The 27,665-nt window shown below is 37.1% G+C and overlaps 1 protein-coding gene and 1 non-coding gene across 7 annotated transcripts in view; one reads left to right on the forward strand and one right to left on the reverse strand.

The window, feature by feature from the left end:
* Positions 1-24,396, reverse strand: part of PIK3CA (phosphatidylinositol-4,5-bisphosphate 3-kinase catalytic subunit alpha) — an 88,782-nt gene extending 64,386 nt beyond the window's left edge. For 2 of the 6 annotated variants that reach the window (XM_037988545.2, XM_007972036.3), the window contains exons 1-2: positions 24,098-24,396; positions 13,910-13,986 (exon numbers count right to left, since the gene is read on the reverse strand). The gene's annotated coding sequence lies outside the window, so the exon portion shown is untranslated. Of the gene's footprint in view, positions 1-13,909; positions 24,032-24,097 lie in introns of those variants that run through there. The other 4 variants (XM_007972038.3, XM_073023436.1, XM_073023433.1 and 1 more) reach the window with 2 other exon arrangements.
* On the forward strand, positions 3,485-3,616 carry LOC119620776 (small nucleolar RNA SNORA25). The gene has a single exon (XR_005237326.1). It is a non-coding gene; the product is annotated as a small nucleolar RNA SNORA25 (small nucleolar RNA).
* Positions 24,397-27,665: the final 3,269 nt, after the last annotated feature.

Consider the following 27,665-nt stretch of genomic DNA (forward strand, 5'->3'; position numbering starts at 1 on the left):
CCAGGATAATGTTGAATAAAAGCAGTAAGAGCAAACATCCTTGCCTTGTTCTTCATCTTAAGTGGAAAACTATAAAATCATTCACCATGAAGTATGATTTTTTTTTTTTTTTCATAGACATCCTTTATCAGGTTGAGGAAGTTGCCTTCAATTCCTGGTTTGCTAAGAGTTTGTATTATAACTTTGTAATGAATTTTGTCAAATACTTTTCTGCGTTTATCGAGATGATCACTTTTTTTTTTGTTTTCAAATTTATCTCATTAGTATGGTGTATTAAACAGAATTGATATTTCTATGTTAAGTCAGCCTTGCATTGCTGGGATAAATCCTACTTGACCATGATGTATAGTATTATCCTTTTAAATATAATATTGCTAATTAAACATGCTAATATTTTGCTAAGGATTTCTGTGTCTACGTTTATGAGGAATACTGGCTGCTAGTTTTCCTGGGATGCCTTTGTGTTGGCTTTGGTATCTAGTAATGCTGTCTTCATAAAATGAACTGTGATGATCTCCTTCCTCCTGCTTTTCTGAAAATGTGGGTGGGGCTTGTATTTTTTTCTTCCTTCAGTGTTTGACAGAATTACTAGCTATGCCATCAGAGCCCAGATTTTCTTTATTGGAAATTTTTAACTACTAATTCAATTTCTTTACTCTATATAGGTCTATTTAGATTTTCTACTTCTTTTGGAATCACTTTTGGTGATTAGTATCTTTCAATTTGTTCATTTCATCTAAGTTGTCAAATTGGTTGTTGTAAACTTGTTCATAATATTCCTTTATCTTTTTAGTATTTATAGTGTCTGTAATAACAACCATTCTTTCATTCTCAGTATTTCTAACTTACATCCCTTCTTGATCATTTTCTCTAAAGATTTACTGAACTCTTTAAAGAACCAGCTTTTGACTTCCTTGATTTCTGTTCTGATCTTTATTACTCCCTTTCTTCTACTTACTTTGGGTATACTTTACTCTTTCTTTTCTAGCTTTTTTTTTTTTTTTTTTTGAGACGGAGTCTCGCTCTTTCGGCTGGAGTGCAGTGGCCAGATCTCAGCTCACTGCAAGCTCCGCCTCCCGGGTTTACGCCATTCTCCTGCCTCAGCCTCCCGAGTAGCTGGGACTACAGGCGCCCGCCACCACGCCCGGCTAGTTTTTTGTATTTTTTCAGTAGAGATGGGGTTTCACCGTGTTAACCAGGATGGTCTCGATCTCCTGACCTCGTGATCCGCCCGTCTCGGCCTCCTAAAGTGCTGGGATTACAGGCTTGAGCCACCGCGCCCAGCCTCTTTTCTAGCTTCTTAAGGTAGCAGCTTAGATAATTGATTTTATGCCTTTCTTCCTTTCTGGCATAAGCATTTAAAGCCAAACATTTCTTTCTTAGCACTGCTTGAGAGCTACATACCAAATATTTTCTTATATTTTGTGTTCATTTTCACTCAGTTAAAAATATCTTCTATTTTACCCAGTGAATTATTTTTTCACCCATGGGTTACTCAGACATGTATTCATTTCCACATATTTGGGGATTTTCCTTATTTCTTTCCATTTTCCTTATTTCTCTCCATGATTTTTAATTCCTTTGTAGTTGCAAAACATATCATATAATTTCAATTCTTTCACATTTATTAAAACATTTCATTTTTGTGGGCCAGTATACTATTCACCCTGGCTAACGTTTCCAATGCACTTGAGAATAATGTGTTTTCTACTGTTGTTGGGTATTCTGCAGATGTCAATTAGATGGAGTTGGCTGATTGCTTTATTCATGTCTTCTGTATCCTGTTTTCTGTTTATTCTATCAACTGCTGAGAGAAGAGTATTAAAATCTCCAACTCTTCTAAATATTGAATTGCCAATAAATTTCATCTCTCAGTTCTATCAATCTTTGTTTCATGGATTTTGTGCCTCTCTTGTTAAGTGCATATACATTTAGAATTTTTATATTTTCCCGCCATATGTGTCACTTTATAATTTTGAAATGTTCCTCTTTATCTCTAATAATACTCCTTTTCTTACAATCTATTTTGGCTGACATTAACACAGTTACTCCAGTATTTTGATGCCTGTTTTCTGAGGAAGGAAATCATCTAACCTCCTCACACTGTCATTACTGGAAGATACACTTATTTTGATGATAGAAATTAAATAAAAATTTAAAAAGGTAATGTAATTATAGGTTCACAAGATATTTAAAATGAAAACATGTTTACCACAATTTTATACTAATACAATTAAAAATCTGGGTTAAAAAGTATATATGAACAAATGTGTACCCTCCAATGTTCCCCCTACTCCAGAATTCACTCCATTACCAACATTGGCTTCACTTGGGGAAGAATGTGAGCGAGTGGTCAGGAGAAGCTGATACAGGAAATTAAAATGTGCAAATATGTCCTCTCCTTTATATTTTTTCTTTTCCTTATAAAAGACAAAAAAATAGCTATTGTTTCTTGAATTATTCGTAATATGAATGACAATGTGAGTCTTTCATTATTAAGCCTGATTGAAGCTTCTGCTTTGGTATATCTATTACTTAATTCGTCAAAGAATAGCTTTCTATTCCTATTTTACTAAGGTCGTGTGTGTGTGTGTGTGTGTGTGTGTGCGCGCGCGCGCGCGCACGTGCGCACGTGCACACGCACGTCTGTGCTGGAGAAAAGAAGAGGGAGGAAAGAAGGGAGGGAGGGAAAGAGAGATAATTAATGTCTGATATGGATTTCCTAAGATTAAAATGACCCTTGTATTTCTAGAATAAATGCCATTTGGCTATGATGCGTGTGTGTTTTAACAAACTACTGAATCTGCTAATTATTTTAAGATAACTAATACTTTAAGTGAGATTGGCTTGCAGTTTTCTTTTTGTACATGTGTAATGTCTATGTCCACCTCTAAAACAGAGTAAGAAGTGTTATAATAGCTTTTAATATACTGAATGTTTGAAAGAAGGGTAATGAGAAGGGGCTCATTTAAGTAGGTATTAAATCCTTAGTTATACAAATAGAATAGTATTGGCCCATGCAGATCCAGAGAACAGAAGTGAGTTCAGAAGCAAACTTAAGTACAATAGTTGCTGCAATTTTGTATAGAGAAAAACCCCAGAACCTTTAATTAGGACAGATTATTTAATAGATGGTCCTGGTAGAATTGATTAGTCATGTGAACAGAAAAAAAAATGAATTTTTACTGCTTTAAAATAAATGAAGAAAACTTTAAAATGCTCCCAAGTAACACAAAAGATTGAACAAATGGAAAAACATTCCACATTCTTGGATAGGAAGACAATCAATTCACAAAGATGTCAATTCTTCCTTAGATAATCTATACATCTGATGTAATCCCAATAAAATAACAATAGGATTTTTGTGTCTGTGTGTAGAATTAAGCATGCTGATTCTAATGTTAAAAAAAAAAAATTGCAGGAGACCAGAAAAATTAGGGGAGGGGAGAAGGTAGGGGGAGAGAAAGGTCTAGCCCTACCGGATAGGTCACTTCAAAGGGGGCTTGTGGGGCTGTGAAACCAAGAGGTAGGTCTTAACAGTATAACCAAAGACTGAAGTTCTCTATAGGATGCCATAGCACTTAACGGTGCTATGTTTTCCTCAGGAGATATGACTCAGCCACTCATAAACATAACACGATAGTCCATGATTGTTGACGTGGGAAAGTAAATACATGTCTCAAAAGTTTAACCAAACTTTCTCTTCTCTGGAAAAAAAAATTATGAAACTAAAATAATCACAATGGTAAGATATGGCTCATGAACAGTCAGACAAAAAAAAAAAGAAAAAAGAAAAAAGAAAAAACAAACCCAGAAATTAAAGAAAAAGACACAGAATGTGTTACATGATAAAGGTATCATTTCAAATCAATAGGGAAGAGACCAGCTGGAAATGGCTAGACATTTGGGAAAAAAGAGTGGGTTTTCAATTTATACCTTACATTGAAATGAATCTTATTAGAATAACAAACACAATGTAAAAATATAACCGTAAGGGTATAAAATTTCACCTATATTTGCAAAATTTTAAAAAATGCTAGAACATAGAGCAAAAAGATACACATAATGAAACAAAGGTGAAAAAGATATACAATAAATCAAAGAGGTTCAACAACTTAATACTTCCTTATTCCACAAGTTCTGAAGTAAGAGAAAAATGGAAGAAAGGAAATTAAAGATACAAAAGAAAAACATTTGAGAGCTGGAGAGACTTACATGTTCAGATTAAAAGGGACCAGTGGACAGAATAAATGTAAAAAACTATACTAGACAATAAAAGATATAGATAAAAGCTTAAAAGCTTTCAGAGAGAAAAACAAGCAGTCTGCAAGAGAAAAATTATCTGACTGGAAATGCTATTCTCATCAATAACAAGTAAAAAACAATGCAGTAATTAAAATGCTGGAAAATAATTTGACCAGGAATTCTATACTCAGCAAACTATCATGTGTAAAGACAAAATAAAGGTATTTTCAGACCATTAGGTATCCAAAGTTTTACTTCCCCTGAACCAATTCTAAGGCACTTAATTGACTAATTACTCTAGTCAACCAAAGGTAGAGGTCAAGAAAGAGGAAGAGACCACATGCTAGAAATGGTGGAACTGAACCAGTGGTCAAATAACGTAAGCAAATCATTAAGAAAAAGTAGTCCTGAGATAAACTTTAATCACAGAAAGTAATATGCCCAAACTTGAAGATGAAATCTGAATTCCAAAGTAAAAAGTGTTCAGGAAAAACAATCCAACAGGTTTGAAGCAGCAGATGAAGAACTGAGAAGTCCAGCAGCATTAATGGCAGGTTGAATGCTGTTTCTGTTGTTTCAACAATAGAAAAAAGAAAAGTAATTGGAAACTTTAGGGCAAAACAAAAAATGTATAACATTATGCTTAAAATGAAGCAAAAGAGCACAATCTTGAGCAGTATGTGGAATATGTGAAAAGACAAACCATATCTGAATGCAAAGAATGTTCATTGTGTAGTTCATGATGTTGGACACAGATTCAGAAAAAGAAATCCAACCGTGGTACTCTATTTGGTTGTAAAGTGAAACATTTTTATATAATATTAATGTAAATGCTACTAGGTTCAACTATTAAAATCTATCTATAGTTAAAACATAGGAGGACTTAAATATGGTTATAGAACAGAATACAAATGTTATCAATACTTGACAATATAAAAAGTAACCTTATATATAACATTTTGTGGAAGGGTGGGAAAGACTTGACAGGAAGAATGGGACGCATCACTATCTAACACAGTGGGGAATCAGGAATACTACTGAAAGTTGATGTCGTAAAAAATGAAGATATAAGTATCTTAAAAGTAGAAAGACAGTAACAAAAGCTAAAGAAATGAATGAAAGGATAGTGATATGCTGATTAAACATGGTAACAAAATTAAGAAACAGTATCAGAAACTTTCAAAAGTGAAATTAGAATGTTCAAATTTAATAATCTTCAAGTCCAGTAGCTATTAATAGAGGCAATTCTTCCATTCCTCAAATGCTCCTATTATTTACTAAGGTATGTATATATTTCAGCTTAATACTGGGGAGGGTTATTGTAGATATTAGCTTTTTATAAAAATATTCTGAGGCACTGAAGAACTCTTTTTGGAAATCCTATAAGATTTAACAGCTTTTCAAGTGTTTAATGTATTTCAAAGTGTGGTGCCCTAATTTCCATTTTCTTGGTTTCAGTTCCAGAAATATTGGCAGAAAAAGTAAAAAGCTGACAGCTGGGTATAAGATATTACAAGACAACTCTAATTATCTAAAATGTTTCTTTTAAAAGAACAGTTGCTACTAAATATTTCATTGCTAACATTTGGTTTAAACCGTGGCTAGATGTATCCTATGGCATACTGGATCTGAATTTTGCAGCTGGTCGTTGATTTCCATCAACACCTTAAGAGTGAAGTCTACAGTAAGGCTAAACATATCTAAACTTTGGAAAGTGAGCTTTCAAAACTACAGTGGAAACCCATTTGAATACTGCCTTAATTGTTGCAGAATAAAATGTTTCTTATATAAATATCAACTCATTTGATTAAACAAATATTTGTAGACATCCCATGAGGCACTATAACACTCTTTCTGCAAGAGAAATAAATAAGCATTACAAAGCACAATAAAGGTTAGATGTGAAAGTGAGAGACAAATGGCTTAATATCCAGCAATCTGTTCATACCCTAGAGAAATAGGCATTATTTTATTTTTATAGTGTGAATATGATGTAAAAGTTTATTAAAACATTTTTACTCATAACATGATAAAACATAAATATGTGAGCTGTATAGGTAGAAAATGGAGGTGGTAATTTAAACGAACACGGGAGCCGTATGGGAAGAAAATGGAAGGGGTAATTTTACAGTTTATTCTCTATCTTTTCTGTAAAGACCAAAACCAGAAAAGAAGCCAGATTTCTTATGTGTAAGTCTTGAGCCTACACTTACAAGCTAGGTAACTATACGCAAATACTAATTTCTCAAGACATCATCATTTTCCTCACTGAAAATGGGACTAATTACTTCTTGCCTTCTTTATTGGATTGTTAATGATTTCACAAATATTTAGTATGCAATTATTTTCTGCCAGGCTTTTACTATAAGATAAATAAAATATCTAAAATATGGCATCCCTGACCTCAAGAGGCTTATGGTTTAGTGAGGAAAGTATGAAAATAAGTGTAATTTAGTATATGTGTGTTGTAATAAATAGAGGCTATGGAAATACAGAAGAGGGAGAGACAGACTCTGTCTAGGAGAGTGAGTCTGGGAATACTTTACTCAGATTATATATAAACTGAAGACAGTGTACCAAGATCAACATGTTACTGGGTAGGAGAAGCCATAGCAAAAAAGGCTGTAAACCACAGAACAGCATGAGCATAAGAACAGGAGTCCACAACGACCTAGGTGAGCGTGTAGCTGTTCAGAGTGACTAGACTGTAAGGTGTCCATGAGAAAAAAATGTAGAAAACGAGCACAGAAAAGAAGGCTGATGTCAAATTGTGAGAATTACAGTAAATTAATAAGACTGCATGTTTTCCCAAGGTCTGTTCTTCAACATCTTGTCCTGGGATCATATGTGTAAGGATCATGAGAGGGAAGGCTTATTAAAATCCAGGTTCCAGGCTCAGCACAGTGGCTCATGCCTGCAATCCTAACGCTATGGGAGGTGGAGGTGGGAGAACTACTTGAGCCCGGGAATTCAAGGCTGCAGTGAGTTATCATCAGCTACTGCACTCCAGCCTGGGTGACAGAGTGAGACTCTGTTTCAAAAAATAAAAATAAAAATGAAATTCGGGTTCCTAGTACTATGGATCTACCGAACCAGAATTTCTAGGGTCAGGATAATTTGCACATTATCAAGTCTGCTAAGTGATCTTATACAACCCAAGTTTGACAAGCATCAATATAGGTCATAAGAACTGCTAAGCTTTAAGCATATCAATTTCATATTTTAGGGTGATTATCTTAATAGCAGTGTGAAAGCAGTGTTAATCTCCCCCCAATCTCTTCCATACAACCTATTTATAAGAGCACACACACAAAATTCTGCTATTTACCTGATAATTTTTGCAGCAGTGTGGTAAATAAAAGAGGAGAGTAGAAAAGTAGGACAGGTAGTGATAGTAAAGTGAAATGGGAAAGGAATAAACTAAGGCAGTGATGATGAGAAAAGATGGGGCTAAAATCCAGGGACAATTCTAAGAAAGAATACCTAAGATTTGGTAATCAGTTGGATTTGGCAGGTCAGAAGGGATAGAATCAAGGTTAGCAGAAATTTCTTTTCTTTTCTTTTCTTTTTTTTTTTTTTTGAGATGGAGTTTCGCTCTTGTTGCCCAGGTTGGAGTACAATGGTGCGATCGTGGCTCACTGCAGCCTCCGCCTCCCAGGTTCAAGCGATTCTTCTGCCTCAGCCTTCTGAATAGCTGGGATTACAGGTATGCACCACCACGCCTGGCTAATTTTATGTTTTTAGTAGAGATGGGGTTTTGCCATGTTGGTCAGGCTTGAACTCCTGACCTCAGGTTATCCACCTGCCTTGGCCTCCCAAAATGCTGGGATTACAGACATGAGCCACCACGCCCGGCCGGTGAGCACAAATTTCTAACTTAGGTAAGTAATGATGTTATTAAATTAGAACAGAAAAGGACTGCATAAAACAGAGATGTGAAAACATTCTTAAAACAAAATCTAATTGTAAGGTATTAATCAGTTTCCTTTCTAGAGTGCTTCCCACATATTTCATTTTCTTAACTTGAATGGGAATTGTATTCATATTTCTTTCAATGTAAATGTAACCCATGTTTATTACAGAAATTTATTCACTTAAGCACTGACTGAAATGTCTATTATGGGCCTGGGACTGTGCTCTGTAAGTATTGGAAACACAGTGGTGCAAAGATGAATGATGAAACCAAAAGAAAATGTACCTCAGACACCATATTACCATATTTTATGTATTCTCTTACAGATTTTTTGTCTGGATATTTTTGGTTTATTTGTTTTCTATAGTTTTGTATACTTGCACTCACATAGTATATATAATATTGTATCTTTTTTCACTACAAAAACATTTCTGCAAATTATTGTAAACTCTTCATAAACATTTTCTATGACAAGCTATTTCCATGGGAGATGTAAAAGTTTACTTGTTAAATACATAAGCTGTTGTAATTATATCTAATGCTGCAAAGAGAATTATTGGGTTAAATAGTATGTTGACTTTAAAGGCATGCAAATTGTTTACATGCTTTCCAAAAGGGTTAAACCAATTTACACTGCCAGTGGAAATAAACGGAGAAGCACATTTGATGCCACCCTCACCAGCAAAAACATCATTAGAAAAATACTTTTGCTAACTCTAAAAGTTAAAAAAAAAAAAAAAAATCACTACATCTTAAAATTTCACTTCTTCTAATACCTGTCAGGGAAAAACATTTCCCTTATGCTTGTATCTGCATTTCCTCTTTAGTAAATGAGCCCAACTTCTCAAATTCTTTGCTCATTCATCCATATAGGTCATGGTGCTTTTGAAAGTACTTGCAGTAAAAATTTAAAGACAGACATCTATTGAGTTTTTGCAGGACTCTAATTCTGGTACATACATCTTTTAATTTGTTCACTTGTATGGGGGTTGCGGGGAAAGGAGGTGAGAGAGGTTTTTTTTTGTTTTTTGTTTTTTAAGATAGGGAGTCTTGCTAGCAGGCTGAATTTGAACTCCTGGGCTCAAGCAGTCTTCCTGCCTCAGTCTCCTGAGTAGCTTGGACTAGTGGGGCACTTCGCCATGCGCCAAGATTTTATTTGAGAGTCAAACGAATGATCTTTCCCCTTTTGAGTACTTACAATTCTTGAAGCTTTGGAAGGTATTTCCCCATTCACATAAATATCTTTTTAAAATGACACTAGGCATAAGAATACTCTTTTTCAATTTACTCTTCAACTTACCTAGACTTTATTTTGGTATGTAAGATGAAATAAAGATTCAAATGTCTATTTTCCTAAGTATTTAATACTCTCAAAAACATTAATACTAAGTCTTCCTTTTTCTCCTAATTTCTGATGACTTCTTTATCATATTTAGAGTGTTTCTGGGATCTCTATTTCTTTTTACCAACTTTACTATCAATGCGTATGCCAGTTTTCAACTCTTTCATTTACTCTAATTGTACGGTATATTTTGATAACTAATAAGCCACAGGGTTAGCCCTCTGTCCTTCATTTTCCACTCAAAAGATACCTCACTTTTATCTGTTTATAGTTTCTCAGACAAAATTAAAAATTACCTTGCTAATTTCTCAAACACATATTTTTTTTTTTAAAGAAGAGAATTAGGCTACACCTGTAATTTAATGAGAAAAACGGGTATCTGTAATTGTTGGACTTCCCATTCAGGAACATGATATTCCTTTCCCTGTACCCTCCAACATCCCAGTAGAGTTTTAGGTTTCTTCACATTGGCTCATTTATAATTTTATATTTTCTGTTACTGTTCTAAATGGTTTTCTGTTTTCTAAACAATTACTGCTATCATAAGGAAGAACTATTGATTTTTAAATATTTGCCTTACATCTATTTACTCTATAATTCTTATTCATTCTAATAATTTCTCAGTTGCTCTTGGTTTTCCTAGGAATGAAATACTATCATACTAGGCTGGGTATGATATTATGTCTAACTTAGGCACGTAATCCCAACACTTTGGGAGGCTGAGGTAGGCGGACTACTTGAGCCCAGGAGTTCAAGACCAGCCTTGGCAACATGCGAAACCCCACCTCTACCAAAAATACGACAAATTAGATGGGTGCGGCAGAGTGTGACTCTACAATGTGTGTTTAGATAATGTGTTTATCTACAAGTAGAAATTATCCTTAAAATGCAAAGATGGCTTAATATGGCCACAAGAAACTATCATTCGTGCATGTGTATTCTCTTTGATATGTGTGTACGTATATACATAAATTCACACTGTTTTAAATACATGTATTATATATATTGCATATATAACTTTATGTTTTAGATTTCTGTATATTTCATACAGAGATAAAATGTATATTTCTGTAAAGGTGATATATAAAAACTATATACATTGTACTTTAAGAGTAATTAAAGAGATTTTTCAAGGAAAACCTTGACCGTACAATCACAAGGTATGTTCGTGTTGTTTACCATTATATACCCAGGGTCTACCACATTGTCAATTATAGGGTATACTGAATAAACAGGAAATAATGTTTAATCACTCAGCTACTTTTTAAAAAAATATAAATACACATATAGTGATATTTTCTCAGTCCAAATTCTGAAGGTGCTTTTGAAAAATCTGTTTCATTCCCCAGATGAATTACTTAAGTCATATTAGAACAATATGGAAATTTAATATTTGGAATTACAACGATCTCACAACATCTGGTCCTGTGACCACTGGAACTTCTGTTATTTATTATTATTACTTTTTGAGACAATCTCATTCTGTCACCCAGGCTGGAGTGCAGTGGCATGATCTCAGCTCACTGCAACCTCCAACTCCTGGGTTCAAGCGATCCTCCTGCCTAAGCCTCCTGACAGCTAGGATTACAGGTACACGCCACCATGCCCAGCTAATTTTTTGTATTTTTAGTAGAGACGGGGTTTTGCCATGTTGGCCAGGGTGGTCTCAAACTCCTGATCTCAAGTGATCCACCCACCTCGGCCTCCCAAAGTGCTGGGATTACAGGCATGACATGGCCCAGCACTTCCTGTTATTTATGTTTCTTTCTCCTATCTGTTCTGTTGTATGTCTATGGATGTGCTAAAGGAAATTCAATGATACTAGGCAGAATTTACTTTATAAAAATACTGAGCAGGTTTCTGTTACCCCCTTTGCCTAGACAGAAGAAGACAGAAAATGTAAATAAGGTGACAAATCTATGTGTTACCTTCACCTCCTTATGGAATAATCACTCGCTTTGTGCAAACACTCAATTTTTGTCCTACCTGCTCTGTGTGGAGAAGCAGTACTTCCCTCCAGGCCTTGTAATGAGAAGTGTACCCCGAGCCTCCTGTGCCATTCTTGTTAGCTGGACAGAAGACATTGCTACTGGGCCAAGAAGACTTGATCTCTCTTACACCGGGGAAGAAGGGAAGGTCTGATGCAATGAAATAGGACATTTGCTTATAATTCTAGATCAGAACCAGAATAGTAATTTGCCTACTAACTATGTAACATTGAACAAACCACTAGTTTGTGAGCCTGAAAAGTTGGTACTAAACAGCTAGTAACTGAAAGAGATATTTCTGGGGTGCCATGTTCTAGAAAGGAGCATGTGCAAATAAACGTAGTCTGAGATTGTACAGAATTGACATTTTTCTTGAAAAATCTCAAGTCATCCATAAAGTACAATGTATGTGGTTTTTGTATACCACATTGTACAAAATTGTGTTTTGCACAAAGATATAATGCACATACAGCAATCTAGAACAATAAAACTATATATGCGATATATAAAATATATGTAGAATTTAAAAGGGTGTAGGCTTACATGTGGGGTGCACACGTGTGTATATCAAAGAGACTACATGACAATCTCTTGTTGCCACATCTGCAGGCCACACTGGAGACCTATACAATTGCTCAGCAAGCCCAAATAGCAGTTTCTCTTCCAGCACAGGATCAAACTGCTGTTTCTTTGGCTGGGCACTACAGGCTGGATATTAGAGGCCATGCTGTATGAACATTACATGTCTGAATAACAGAATCACACTCAACACAGCAAAATGTACATACCTAGACCTAGGCACTGAGACCAACTGAAGGGATGGCAAATTCTTATCTTTAAGCACCTATCTACTTTGAAGCAAAAGCTCAGTAGTGAGATGTGATTTGTAATATTTACATTAGTTACATGCTGCATAACAATGTTTTGGTCAACTATGGACTACATATACAACAGTGATCCCGTAAGATTAATGGAGCTGAAAAACCTCTCATCATTTAGTGACGTCATAGCTGTAGTAACATTGTAGTGCAATTACTTTACTTTTTAAAAAATCTAGTGTAGCCTAAGGGTGCAGTGTTCATCAAGTTTACAGTAGTGTGTAGTAATGTCCTGGGCCTTCACATTCACTCACCACTCACTCACCAGCTCACCCAGAGTAACTTCTAGTTCTGCAAGCTTTACTTATGGTAAGTGCTTTATACATGCATACCATTTTTTAAATCTTTCACACCATATTTTACTGTACCTTGTCTATGTTTAGATATGTTTATATATACAAATACCATTGTGTTACATTTGCCTATGGTATTCTGTATAGTAATAAGCTGTACCGGTTTGTAGCCCAGGAGTAAAAGGCTGTACTAGACAGCCTAGGTGTTTAGTAAGTTATACCATCTACGTTTGTGTGAGCACACTCTGTGGTATTTGCACAATGATGAAATTATCTAATGATGCATTTCTCATGACATATTGCCACTGTAAAGATACACACGACTGTATTATTTTTGTCACGTTTTTATGTTTGACTGAGTAGGTACAGTTGATTTCACGTAAAATAAATGAGATTCCACTGTACTAATTAGATGTGAGACTTCATTTTCCCAATCTTGGAAATGAAGTGATTACATGTGTATCAAGGTGTTATTGTGAGGAATAAGGGAGGCAGCATATACGAAGTCCATAATGTTCCCCCTCCTCAGATTTATATTAAAGTTGGGGTTTGTGGGAATTCAAAATATATACATTTGTATGTACACATAGAAAAAACAAGAAAACTAATTCCATGGGCTTCAACTATAACTCTTTGTGATGTCATTTAATAATAAGTAATAAATTTTTAACTTCAATGCCTAAATCAGCCATAATCCCATACTATGGAAACAAACTCTTGGTCAGCACCAGGGCAATCCAATGTCATGTTATTTTTTCATTGTACATATCACCCCCTAAAACAGACAAAATTACATGCAGTTTTACATGTACAAAAAAGTTTGGAAGCATGCTTAATAAAAATCATTCTTCAAAGCGCACAACAATGAAAACAATTACAACAAAAATCGCAGATAATTTCTGAAGAAACCTCCATATATATGAACAACAACATATGTAATTTTTAAAGTGTGTAGATTTTACTATTATCCTGGTATATGAGAAATACAGACCATGAAATCATCAACTTTAGAAAAATAAGTTACCTTGCATGACCATCAAGAGCAGTCTAGCCAAAACTGCTAAAAAGCAAGAAGAAAACATAAACATATACACATTTTCCATAAACTTAAATATGAGCGAATAGTCTCATTTACATAAAGTAGTAATAACAGTACTAAAACCAGGTAGATAATACCACAGAAACTTGTATCAGAGGCATCACATAGCTATTTGGTAATTAAAGGCAAAGACTTAAGAGATTGAACTTACGGAAATTAAAACACATGGTTGCTTTCCTTATTTTTATGTAAACGACTTGTAAAGTTTACACATGTCCACTGAGTGTCCTAGGTAACAAACAGAATGATACACAAAAGAGTTAATTATTATATTCAATAAAGACTTCATAGCAAGTAGAATGGACAAACAAGATACAAGCAGCTTGAAAATAGGACGCGAGATTTCTTTAAAAGCTTTGTAATATAAGGACTATGTGACAATATGACACAACTCTTGTCTTTAGTGCATGAAAAAAAGATGAGAAAAAAAGACAAGACAGGGAAAGGAAATATCCAGCAGCACAAAACAAATACTGCTTCAATGGTAGGGTGCTATTAAGGTAAGTGCTGGGAATTCGAAGATTCCAGGAATGGACAGGGAAAATCAATCCATAGGAAGCACAGACTAGATGTGAAAAATGTACATTCATTTACTTAATTCCTTCTGTCCATTAATTCCTCATCCTATTAAACTAAATATCCATCTGCTAACTTCCCTTAGGATTAGGTATGAAATAGCATTCAGATTCCTAGAGCTAGAATGAAATTTTGTTAAGTTTTAACAAATAAAAAGCAAGCAGTATTGTAAAGAACTGAAAACTACTCTACACTTGTTTGAAGGCAAACTTAACTGTCCACTATCCAGAAATTGGATCCACTAGCAAATTCTTGGAAGGGACAGATTCAATTCACTTCATGTTAAAGCCCCCAAATAAATGGAAAAATATAACATGGTTCTTACTCTCAAGGAGTTCACAGATACTTAATGAGTGCTTACTATGTACGAGGCACTTTACTAAATGCTTTCAAGTATTATTTATTTATCCTCATTACAATATTGTGATGTAGGTAGTTATTACCCCTCATTTACAAATGAAGAAATATGTATTACCCGAAGAATATTTAACGGGTTAAATAACTTGCCCAAAGTTACAAAACTAGTAATCTCAATAGTCTGCCTCCAGAGAACATGCTCTTAACCATTATGAGACATATTTAGGAAAAGGCAAGGAAAATTAAAGAAGTCTACTACACCGACCATATTTTGTGGATTTTCTAAGACTATCCTGACTGCAAATATCCTGTCCCATTGTTAGATTATGTACCTCAATTTTGATTGGTAAAAAATTAGTTTTAGAGTAAACGAACATATATGTCTGATATTTATACCAAACAAACAAACAAACAAGACCATGGCAAGATACATTTAGCTGTGCTTTAGCAGTTATACACTGGTAGATTTACTCAAAATGATTTTGAAGAAATCTGGAGTCTCATAATATCACTAAGAAATCTGAAAGCTGGTCATTTCTAGTGAAGAAAAAAAAAAAACAAGTCTCTACACTGTAAAATTACTAATATTTTAAACTGTTTTGAGCTTTACTACTACTGTTATTATCAAGACAAGTATAGAAACTGCTTTGAAAAAGTCATGTTCAACTTTTACAACTGGTATATACTTAGAAAAAAGAATACAAATTTCACTTTCATAAATACCATAAGATGCTGCCTATCATGGTCTCAATTGCAAATAATAGTAGCCATTAGATTTTAAGAAAAGCTTCATAAGGCACATAACTTTAAAATGACATTACTACGCATTGATATTTATATGTATAAAAGTTAGGGTTCCAAAATGTAATTATTTCCTTTCCCTGCTGTCATGTATGGTTTCATTTCAGATTGGAGTTTATAAGTAGTGTCTAATTTCAATATTTTTTCCACAAATTTTCCCATTAATGCTGCTTTGAATTTGATGATATACTCCATAAATCTATATTCACGAAATAGCGGCTGACTTAGCAAAAAATTCCAAGGATGTTTAGCTTGCCAAAGACGTTAACCTCCTAAGAGAAAAATACAGTTCAGTCACTGTGGGGCTAAAGGCAGTCAGTTGTTTTGAAATACAATAATACTTTCAGGTCTAGACCTGCCATAAGTCCATCATGAAAAAGAACTTGGAAAAGCAAGAACTCTCAAAAAAAAGCAAGCCGCATAAATATGCTTAGCTTGTTGAAAAATGAGTACATCCTCAAAATAACTCTAAATAATATCTCATTACCTGAGCAGTGTGCTGGTTAAAAAATATTCAAAAGTTGAAGGTAATTTGAATATTAACAGAAACAATAAGTCAACAGCATAAACATCACTGCTTTCTGATCAAAAACAATGATTTCTGTCATCTTTCCACATACTTGTCTACACAACTGAGGACAGACCTAGAAAAAAGAGGCTTACCATGCCTACAGATTTATGTTTCTAAGATTAGAACGCACTTTCTGAAAACCATCTAGAGGGATGAGTTACCAAGGGAAATTATGGAACATACTTTCCTAGAAGTCTTTAACAAGTAAGGATGCTGGCCAGTGGCTATTAAGGGTGCTGTGACAAGTCTGCTGGCCTTTATAACCCTAGCAACTGGTGCGCAGTAGATGACCTACTCTCAATGTCTGGCAGTCATTTAATTGCTCCCAGTGCCAGTAACCAAAATGACCACACCTGTAGAAATTTATTCTCCAAAGTCACTAATGGTTTCAAGAAAGGGGGGAAAAATCCTTCCACTCCATTCTTTTCCAATGGCAGCTTTTCTCTGCCACAGAATTTCACACAAGGGCCTTTAAAATATGTGCAAATTTATAAACAGGCAGACAAAATGATCTTAGCTTCTGAAAACACAACAAACTGAGATAGACTGTCTTCCCTCTAGGGAGTGATTTACTTACTCTTTCCTGAAATAAAAAATAGACTTTAACATACTAGGAATCTCAGCATTTGGGAGTTGTAAAGAACCTTAGAAATCTTGCAGGTGAAGAAATAGGCTCTGAAAGGCCAAGATCTCAGGCCAAACAGCTAGTTAATAGATGAATGCAGAAACCGTGTTTTCTGATTCGTGATCGAATTTTTTTTTTCACCACAGCACACAGCCTCTCTGTAACCTAACAATCTTTGCCGAAATGTCTCCACATATCAATAGAAACAGGCAACTAGTTAATAACTTATAGAAAAGTGTTTCTTATATACAGTTTTCCCTTGGTATCTATGGGAAATTGGAGATTGGGTCTAGGACCCCTGTGGATACCAAAATCCATAGATGTTCAAGTCCCTTATATAAAACAGGGTAGTTGTTGCATATAACCTACTCCTGTGTATTTTAAATCATCTCTAGATTACTTATAATACCTAATACAATGTAAATGTTATATAAATAGTTGTTGTACTGTTTTGTTTGGAAATAATGACCAAAAAAATCTGTGTATGTTTAGTACAGAAATAACTATCCTTTTTTTCCTAGTATTTTCAATCCGTGGTAAGTGGAACCCATAGAGGCAAAAGCCACAAATACAAAGGGCCAAATCTGTGCTCAATAAATGATCAGCTAAGACTGGCACACAGCAATTTACCTGCTTTTCAGATAAAGCATATGGCTCCTGATAGAAATATAAGAAAGTACTTTTATTTCTAAATATGATTCTGTTTCACAAAGATCAGTGTTTACTGATCACCTACATTGGGGCACTACACTATGTGCTAAGGATACAACAATGAACACAACATGGTCTCCCGCCTGTTCAAAAACATACGCCTAAAATCCTCTTCAAAATAGTGCCTGATATTTTTGTTGTACTTATAAGACATATTTGTTCACTGAGCCTTGCTAACTCCTGGTGAGTTAGGAGAGTTATGATTAGAGCAAAATGATTCTATCCCTATGCAGTTTTTTTTTTTTTTTTCCACATCACAACACTGACTTCCTTGGCTTCTACTACACAAATACTTAAAATCTGAAGTGTACCTGACAGGCATAGTCTGTAAGAATTCTTACAGATTTTAAAAATCCCTCATTTATTTCAAATGGCAATGCTGGCCATTATACAGACTCCTTGGTAACAATCACAATCATATACAAAAGTTGCTAAAACACAACCTCTTATAAATGAGTAAAATTTAAATTATCAAGCTAACTACCAAAGTGATACATCAGAATTGTCAGGCCAAATATGAAACATTATGCTTCTGTTAAATATAAATTTTAAATAATAATTAGTATGTATACATTTTTTTCTAGTTTTATGCAACTTGTGATTATTTAAATTATCTCATTAATTATGTTACTTAGCAAGCAACACATTACAATTCCTATTGTATCAATACAGAAAAAGACACAAAAATGTGTTACAATCTGCCGCGACTATATACATATACAAAGTAGCAGTCTGAAGGGGAATTTAGTCCCTTAGGCCAGCTTCTTGGGCACCAGGGATCAGTTTCGTAGAAGGTAATTTTTCCAGGGATTGGGGAAGTGTGGGGGCGATGGTTTGGGAATTAAACTGTTCCACCTCAGATCATCAGGCATTAGATTCTCATTAGGAGCGGGCAACCTAGATCCCTTGCATGTGCAGTTCACAAAAGGGTTCATACTCCTATGAGAATCTAATGCCGCTGCTGCTCCAACGGGAGGCAGAGCTCAGGCGGCAATGCTGGTCCCATTGCTCACCTCCAGCTGTGCAGCCTGGTCCCTAACAGGCCAGGGACAGGTACTGGGTCTGCTGGCCAGGGGGCTGGGGACCCCTGTTTTAGGCATCTAAACCAGAGCTCTCTAATATATATTAGAAACAGCTTCACTTTAAGAACTATTTGAAGAAAAAGATAGCTCTAAGCCACCACTTTTATTACAAACTTACAAACTTTTTACAGGAGTATTTTAACTTAAAACTCCCTGAACTATATAGGTAGAGAGGGAAAGAAAGAACACCTAAAAAGTCCTTAACCAGAATCAACTGATTCATATAATAATTAAATGTGAATAAGGTATATAGTGATAAAATATTAGTAGTATATCCAATAGCTGAGTAATCTTTTTGAATGATGGAAATCTCTAGCCTTGAAGCTGAATCCTCAGACTTTAACTATATATTGCCTCATATTTCTCTTTTATATCCTAATGCGTCAGTTTCCCCTATCCACAGTTTTTAATTTTTATTACAGTATTTATTCCAAATAAGTTACTTATAAAATTCACTTACACATAAACTTAAAGGAAAACTCAGGCGAGCAAATTTGATTCATACAAAAATAAGACTGGTAACAAGAAACTTCTGCAGAGCAAATGTTACAGGATGAGTATCCCTCATCTGAAACTCTGGAGACCAGAAACGTTTCAGATTTCAGATTTTGGAATATTTGCATATTCATAATGAGATCTATTGGGAACCCACGTCTAAACACAAAATTCATTTATGTTTCACATACACCTTATACACATAGGCTGAAGGTAATTTAATACAATATTTTAAATAACTGTATGCATGAAACAAAGTTTGTGTACCTTGGACCACCAGAAAGCAAAGGTGTCAGGTGTAGAATTTTCCACTTATGGTCACATGTTGGCACTCAAGAAGTTTCAGATTTTGGAGCATATAAAATTTCAGATTTTCAGATTAGGGATGTCCAACCTATATGACATTCTGCATAAGTTTACTTTCAATATTACCAAATAAATAAAGGTGATATATATAACGCTATATTAAATTTTAAAATATGGTTCCCAAGTAGAGAAAAGTACCAACAACTTCAGTCTGCTGATATCTGTAACTGCTAATCTGACATTGAAAACATTATTTGTGCCTATCTTCTGGAATTAGTCCTGACCAGAAGGCCAAATTTTCCTATATTTCTTGCATCACCTGAAAATTACTACATAATGATTCCTGATTTAAGGTTTGGTGAACAGAGATTTCACCAAAATCTTTGGATTTTCTTTTATAAATCATCCTTAATTTTAATTTGTTCCCATTTTTTAGAATGATGACGTCTGATGTTACTTATCTTTGGACACAGTGTAAACTCATCAGTTTAGACTCTACCCTCCCCCATATTATCACATATATATATATATATGAATAGCTTGGCACTTGCTATCCTCTCTTGGCTGAAACTTCCAGGCATAATTATTTCCCAAGCAGGCTGACTAACACCTGAGTGTTTGACAGTGGAATAGGGTTCTGAGAGACTGAAACCAAATGTCACAGCGTTTTTTGGTCCCTAATCACACCTGCAGTGCTAACAGTCAGCAGAGTGGAAAATAGGATTTATTACGTAAACTGTGTCCTTCTGTTATCTCAGATAAGTCCACTCATGAGATCTAACACTTCCTAAGGAGAAAGGAAATGAACATTTATTAACCACCTGATCCAGGTCAAGAACTCTCTTGGATCTACATTATCTCATTTAATTCAACAACTCTATTGAATAGTAATTACCCCCATTACAGATAAGAAAATCTGTCCAAAGTAATCCTGCCAGTAAGTTGAAGAACTAAGTTTTGAACCATGGTGCCTCAGATTCCAAAGCCAATACTGTTGATACAGAATTTTAAGGCTAGATCAGTGAGAACCACGTAGAGCATCTAGTACAATCCCTCTATATTATACATGACACCCAAAGAGATTGAGATGTGTCCAAATGTCTGTGGTGAAACGGGAAGAATTCAAGTCTCCTTATTTCCAGTGCAGTACCATACATGATAATAATCTTCATTTTTTGTGTGTGTGTATATGTCTGAGGTGGAATGCCACTCTATATATTTTATAACATTTCAACTGTCCCCAAATGAAATTCATGTGTGGCAATTTCAGGGTTGTACATTTTTAGTGACCAAAAATATTAAATGAAATTGGCAAGAATAAAAACTGGTGCTTATGAATCACTATATGTTTTAAAGAATTCTGTCTCTACTATATTTATTTGTTCAGTCAAGTGCTATAATTTACAGGCTACTATGGTTGGCAATAAAAATACAACTGTACAGTATATAAGATAGGAGTCCCTATCCTCATGGAATTTACAGCCTAATAGAGGATATGGACAAAGAAATAGGCAATTACAATGCAGTGAGGTTAATGCTATGACAGTGGGAGTACAAGATGCTATAGGAACAGGAAGCAGGGACACCTAACCCAGACTAGACTTTTCAAAGGAGGTGATGTGAAAGATCAGTAGGAGTCAACCAGTCAAGGAAGGAGAACGGAGTGTTCAAATGTCTCAGGAAGTACAAACTGTATTTGCACAGGAGAGTGTGAAAAAACCAAGGGAGCTGCAGGAGTAGGGAGGAGAAATAAACCTAGAGAAAGAAGCAAGGACCAAATCATACAGGTCCTTGACAGCCAGGGTTTTACATTCTTTTCTATTAGCATTTCCCGGTGAACTTCAAAACAAACAAAAACACAGATAACTGGGATCCATCTCAGGCCAACTGAATCACGATCTCTGGGGACGAGACCAGAGTACTTTTAAAAAGCTCCCTAGATTATTCTAATGTGTAGCCAGGATTGAAAACCGCTGTTTATGATGTAAAGGAAATTAAATAAAGATATTACTGCAAATATGGGAAATGGAGATCTTCAGTAATTAAGCCTCCTTGGGCCCTAATTTCTTCAGTTCTATTAAAAAACAGGCTGGAGATTAGACGCAGCATGATACAGTGAAAGGAGTCGGCAAATGTTGGTTTTGTCAATGAGTCTGTCACCTGCCAACTGACTTCAGATTAGAACACCATTTCTTAGGGATAGTAATACCACTCTGTCTATGGCACTGTTAATATAGCTCAAGGTAAGTAATACTTAAGAAAAACTATTTGATAACTGTGCTAATAAAATGTAAACCATGACATTCTAAGACACATACTTCTAAAGCTGAATAATTTTTAAGACTGTAAATATTTTCACTAAAGACGAAATATTTTATAATGCTTAAGAAATACACTTCATTTAAAGAATCACCCCTGTCTTGGAATTCAAGATATAAAATAATAGAGAACTGATCCTTTTAATGCTATTGTACCTGCTCAAGAGATCAAATGGGATTAAATTACCTCTCTTCAAATAAACAGATCAACAGAGCAAGTGTCCTTTAAATGGTAATCGTAACTGTTTAAAAATCTTTATTTCGTAAAGGGCACTTAGAAGAAGTGGCACACAAAGTAAACTGGTTTAGAGAAAAAGTTATTACAATCTACGTTATATATTAAGTTTAGGGTTTTTTTTTTGTTTTATTTTTTAAGGGGATACCGATTTGGGATGGAGACGACTTTATTCTGACAGGAAGGAAGCTCTGCTATCAGAAAGGCTGTTCCATGCACAGAGCAAGTAAAGCCACTGCACTTTCACAGTCTCCCTTTTAAATATATCAAGGGCCATGACAATTTACACTTTCATGAAGCCATTTTTCAGTTTAAGTACAATATTTGTATTTAGTGACATCTCCTTAATGCTGTAACCAATTTAGTTAAGTTTTAACCTTAAATAAAAACACTCTTTTACATTTATAGGTGTTTCATTTTTAATTATTTAAAACTGACAGGAATGTCTTTAAAACTTTACATGCACAATCATACAATATTAATATTCCTTTACTTTCTTGTTATTTCCCCCATGATGCTATTATTACGATATGCTATCACTTTTTATCACCTTTTTTACGATTTTAATAGCAACGTACTCTATTTTGAAAAAGCACAAGAAACTTTTGAAAAAAGTTATGAAGTTTTATTTTGTCCCAAAATGTGAGATGAAAAAACTTAAGCAAAACACCAACATACACACACACACACACACACACACACACACACACACAGAGTCCTCCTCAGATAATTTTGGCTGATGACACTGCAGAACAGTTAATCTGATAATTAAAATTTTCCAGAACATGTGATATTTAGATAGAGATCTATGCTGTCAATCGAGCTTCAGTGCTTTAGATAAAAGAAAAAAAAAAAAACAACTTAAAACCTGAATACACACATTAAATTGTTAAGACTGTAGTTGCTTTGAGAGCAAAGTGTTTCGATTTATCCAAACTAACTTAGCAACACGGTATTTTGAGTATTTTCCAGAAGTCGTCTTAAAACACGCAATCCAGCACATAAATTTTGTACGGTGCAATGTAAGCAAATACTCAGAAAAATTCAATTTCTAAGCAGGATAACATATGACCAATACTGCCCTCAGTGGTTCAAAAGTCGCAGTAGACATGATCGCCTGAGATAACCTGGAATTTACCTGCCCAAGTATTCTAAGGGGTTCTTCCCGGCCACACAAACTACGGTTCAAAACATCGCTCCGAAAACCCAGGTCCTGCATGTGCACAAAGGCGCAGTGCTGGAATGAGGAAGCTTCACCAAGATGAAATCACAACTCTAATTCATTAAAGAATATGCAGACTGTTTTCTAGAAAGCCCCTCTTGTTGCGCTCCCTTTACCCTTTATTTAACTATGTAAACAGCCTCAATTATTGACATAAAAAAAATAGCTTTCGATTCCCAAGTCTGGTAACATGGTTGGCCACCATCACTATTCGTTTAGCATCCTAAAATAAACCCCTCAAGCCGAGGTCAAAAACACGCCGGCTGAACATCTGGTGTTTACATAGCCCAATTCTGGGCCCTACCCTACCTTTCTGAGCCACTTAGGAGCTATGGAACAGGCATCACATAATACACTTAGTAAAGACACAAGTCACATGAGTCACTGTCTCAGGTCTATGAATGAAAGGTCTAAGCGTTTGTCTCAGCTAAAAGGAAAAAACAACCTCGAAAGGAAGGGTGGGAGGGGGAGCTGGGGAGTGGGGGGAGCGGTGTTCCTTCCATACCCCTGCCGGGCGATTTAAACCCAGTAAGAGGCAAACGCAGGGCCGCCAGGCTGGCGGGGCCGGAGTCCTCGGGCGTGACAGCCCCTCCGGAAAAGCTCGCGGTTCCGTACCCGGGTGCCTTGCGCCGCGGTGCTCGCGGCAGCCCCTCCACCCGCCGGCTGGGTGGGCGTGCAGGGCGCGGGAGACGGAGCCACCGCGGCCGGGGCGGCGGCCCTGGGCGCACTTCCTCAACCTCCAGCCGCCCCGTCCCCAAAACTGGGAGTAGAAGGAAAGGAAGAGTGAGGCGGCAGCCAGAGAGAAAGGAGAGGGAGCGACGAGCCCTCGCCTCTGCAGCTGGGAGAGGCCAGAGGCAGGCGAGGGAGAGGGAGAGGGAGAGGGAGCGGCGATCGCAGGCGAACTCCGCCGCGGGCCGACGCTGGGAGACGACCAGCCCGTAGCCCCCGCCCAACACGGCGGGCGCGCCCGGGAGTCTCCGGCACCCACCCCGTCCCCATTCCCACCGCACCCGCTCCCGGCCAGTCCGCGCTCTACTCACGCTCGGGGCTCTTCCAGGCTCCGCGGCTCTAACCGCATCGGGTCCCAGCCCCGCGGGCGGCGGCGGCGGCGCCGAGGGAGAGGAGAGCGGGCGGCACGGCCCCCGCCTCCCGGCCCCTCTCCCCCGCCGCTCCGGAGCTGCCCGGCCGGGCCCGAGCCCTGCCTCGCCGGCGGCCCCAGCCCCAGTCCCAGCGGCCGCGGCAGCAGCAGCCCGAGACCTCAGCGGCCGCAGCGGCGGCACCGGAACTGCTGCTTTCTCCTTCTCGCTCCCTCTCCTGGCTAGCCCCCGCCACACGCCCCCGCCCCCGACTCCTTTCTCCGTCGCCCCTGTTTTTTTTTCCTTTTGTTTCCAGAATAAACTTTATTGGTCTCTTTTTCCGCTCACATCGTGTAAACAAACAACGAACTCTTCCCCACCCCCTCGGCTCCCCCCCTCCTCCGGCAGAGGAGGGTAAGAGCAGAGGAGGGGCAGGGCCTACAATTCCCCGGAAGCAGATGCGCACAGCAGCGGAAGTGAAATTGAGGCGAGGAAGAACAGGGAGTGGGCAAATAGGGTAACAATATGTGCTACTGCGCCTGCGCCTTGCTTTTCCGCCCGAAGTTTATGTACAGTTGGGGCTGCTCTTCTGACGTTTGTTAAATGATCCGTCTTCTGGAGTAGTGAGGGTGTTGTGTCATCCTAGGACAACGTACATGTAGTATATTTGTTTCTACGAGCAGCAGGCGAGCTCGGGTAGAGATATAGAAAGGAATATTGGGAGCAAGTGGGTTATTTCACTTTTACACCCATAGAGGAAACGAGATTAGTTTGGGGGTAAGAGGAGGCGCGGTGGCTAACCGCCGCTGTCAGTGGCTAACCGGAGTGGTTATGGATTCTATAATAGAAAGAATGCTTTTTACAAAGCGTTGCTGTGCTTTCTTCTGCCAACATGGTTTAAGTTGTATACCATGCCTAAGGCGGAATGCACTGTCACAGCCCTCTGCAGTCCTTTGACTCAGTTCGTGGGGACCTTTTGCTAAGCGCTGTTTTTTTTTTTTTTTTGAATCGGATTCTGATTCGAACCAGCTTGTAGGATTCAATTCTAACTATTCAGAAGACGTGGGGGATTTTTTTCGCGTAAAGCCAACAGAGGCTTCAGAAATGTCATATAGGCTATAGATTTGATTCAAGGTGGTGTCTTGGTACTGCGTACCTTAGACGTCTGTTTGCTTGAGAGTAAATCAATCTGTTGACTTTTGAGATTACTACTGATAAGGGTTCGGTACTGTGCGTTTTTCTCCCCCTACTGGTCTTTCGTTGTAATATTGGAAAAGCGTAGGAGCAGTGGTTAGAAGTCTGAGATACAAGTACTCCAGCATCGGTTCCTTCTTGAATTTTTAAGTAATAGAGGGCTTGGGAAGTGACCCATCCTAGAGATACTACAGTCCTACTTGTCATCTAGAGCAAAACTCTGATCAATAACAGTCTTCTCGAGCACCACACGTCCGTCCATACCCCAATGGTAAATGAGATGGATCTGTTCCTCTTTGTGGTCGTATTTCACTTGACTGTATTCCTTTATTTCCTGTGTGTTCTTTCTCTCTTCCTTTTTCTCCCTTTAGCTCGGGTTTTCATCTCACATTCCAAGGGTTTGTGTTTCTAAATGTTTTTCTCGAACCAATGTTTTTCAGCAGTTTTAGAACACTGTTACTCCAGAGTACGGAATTTTTTTAAAAAGCAACACTAAATTGCTAGTCAAAGTAAATCTTAAGGCAATATTTCCCAAATTGTGTTTCAAGCACAGAGTTATGTGAGATATTAATAGGTAGCCCTTGGTGGGGAAAAGTATTCTAGGGATATTTTTCCTTATAAAATTTATTTTTTGTTTTTATTATTTTTTTGAGCCGGAGTCTCACTCTGTAGCGCAGGCTGGAATTCAGTGGTTCGATCTCGGCTCGCTGCAGCCTCCGCCTCCCGGGTTCAAGCGATTCTCCTGCCTCAGCCTCCCGAGTAGCTGCGATTACAGGCACCAGTCACCATGCCAGCTAATTTTTGTATTTCTTAGTAGAGACGGGGTTTCACCATGTTGGTCAGGCTGGTCTCAAACTTCTGACCTCAGGTGATCCACCCCTCTCGACCTCCCAAAGTGCTGGGATTACAGGCATGAGCCACAGCGGCTGGTCTATTTTTGATTTTAAAAAACGTTTTGTTTTATGTAGAGACAGGGTCTCGCTTTGTTGCCCAGACTGGTCTCCAACTCCTGGGCTCAAGAGATTCATCTACCTCGACCTCCCAAAGTGTTGGGATTAGAGGCTTGAGCCGACATGCCCAGCCTAAAAATTTATTTTTTAATAAGTAAGAAAATGCTAATTACATAATATGTTGTTTGTTATGTGATAATCTGCTCTTAAGAAGTCATGTGTCATAGCAGAAAAAGCCATACCTGGTACTTGAATGCATGACACTATTAATTGGTGCAGGAGTAGCATTTACTATTCAATTCACAGTTGATATGTTTGCCTTATATGGTAGCCATTGGTCTTAGGTGTCATCTTGCTTTCAAAGGTTTTTGCTATGTTATTCAGTGTTTAAAATATCTATATGATATAAAATTATCTGTATGATATAAGCATCTATATGACCACACTCATCACTCAAGGACTAGGAGCTGAAAGAAGGTTTTGAAAAAAATAATGATTCTCAGGCTGCAAAGGAAACAAAAAGGGTATGCTTCAAAATTAAATAATTGCATCTTAAGGGTTCTAAAGGCAGGAGGTGAAATGTCCAATATGTAGCTATTGTTCTATTCTAATAATCAGAATTATAATGACAGTTACTTGCCTTTTGGGTTTATTTCCATTGAAAATCATAACTGATGCTCAAATATGCACCAAAACATTCTCTAATAGTGCTTAACTCACTACTAAGCTTCGAAGTCGTTTGTAAATAAGAGTCAAGTTGATTATGTAGCAGTATACTTTAGATGTATAAAATTGCCAAGTAAAACAATAAAAGCACACCAAGAGATAACAATATGAGCTACCATATAGCAATTTTTTTTTTTTTTTTTTTGAGATGGCATCTTGCTCTGTTGCCCAGGCTGGAGTGCAGTGGCGCAATCTTGACTCACTGCAACCTCTGCCTCCCAGGTTCAAGTGATTCTCCTGCCTCAGCCTCCCAAGTAGCTGGGACTACAGGCACGTGCCACCACGCCCAGCGAATTTTTGTAGTTTTAGTAGAGATGGGGTTTCACAATATTGGTCAGGCTGGTCTTGAACTCCTGACCTCGTGATCCACCCACATCAGCCTCCATAGTGCTGGCATTGCAGGCGTGAGCCATCACACCTGGCTGAGACTCCATCTAAAAACAAAAAACAAAAAACAAAAAAAACCACCACACACACACACACACACACACACACACTCTCTCTCTCACACACATGTACTTTTAAGATTTTAGTTCTTTTCAAGTTAAGATTTGTGTTGCCCCAGAATATCTTGGTGAACGTCCCATGTGCACTTATGAAAGAATATCTTGTTTCCTATTGTTGGGCAGAATGTAGTTTCATACCAATTTGATGATTTTGTT

Source organism: Chlorocebus sabaeus, chromosome 15, assembly GCF_047675955.1.
Source record: "Chlorocebus sabaeus isolate Y175 chromosome 15, mChlSab1.0.hap1, whole genome shotgun sequence".
NCBI lineage: Eukaryota > Metazoa > Chordata > Mammalia > Primates > Cercopithecidae > Chlorocebus > Chlorocebus sabaeus.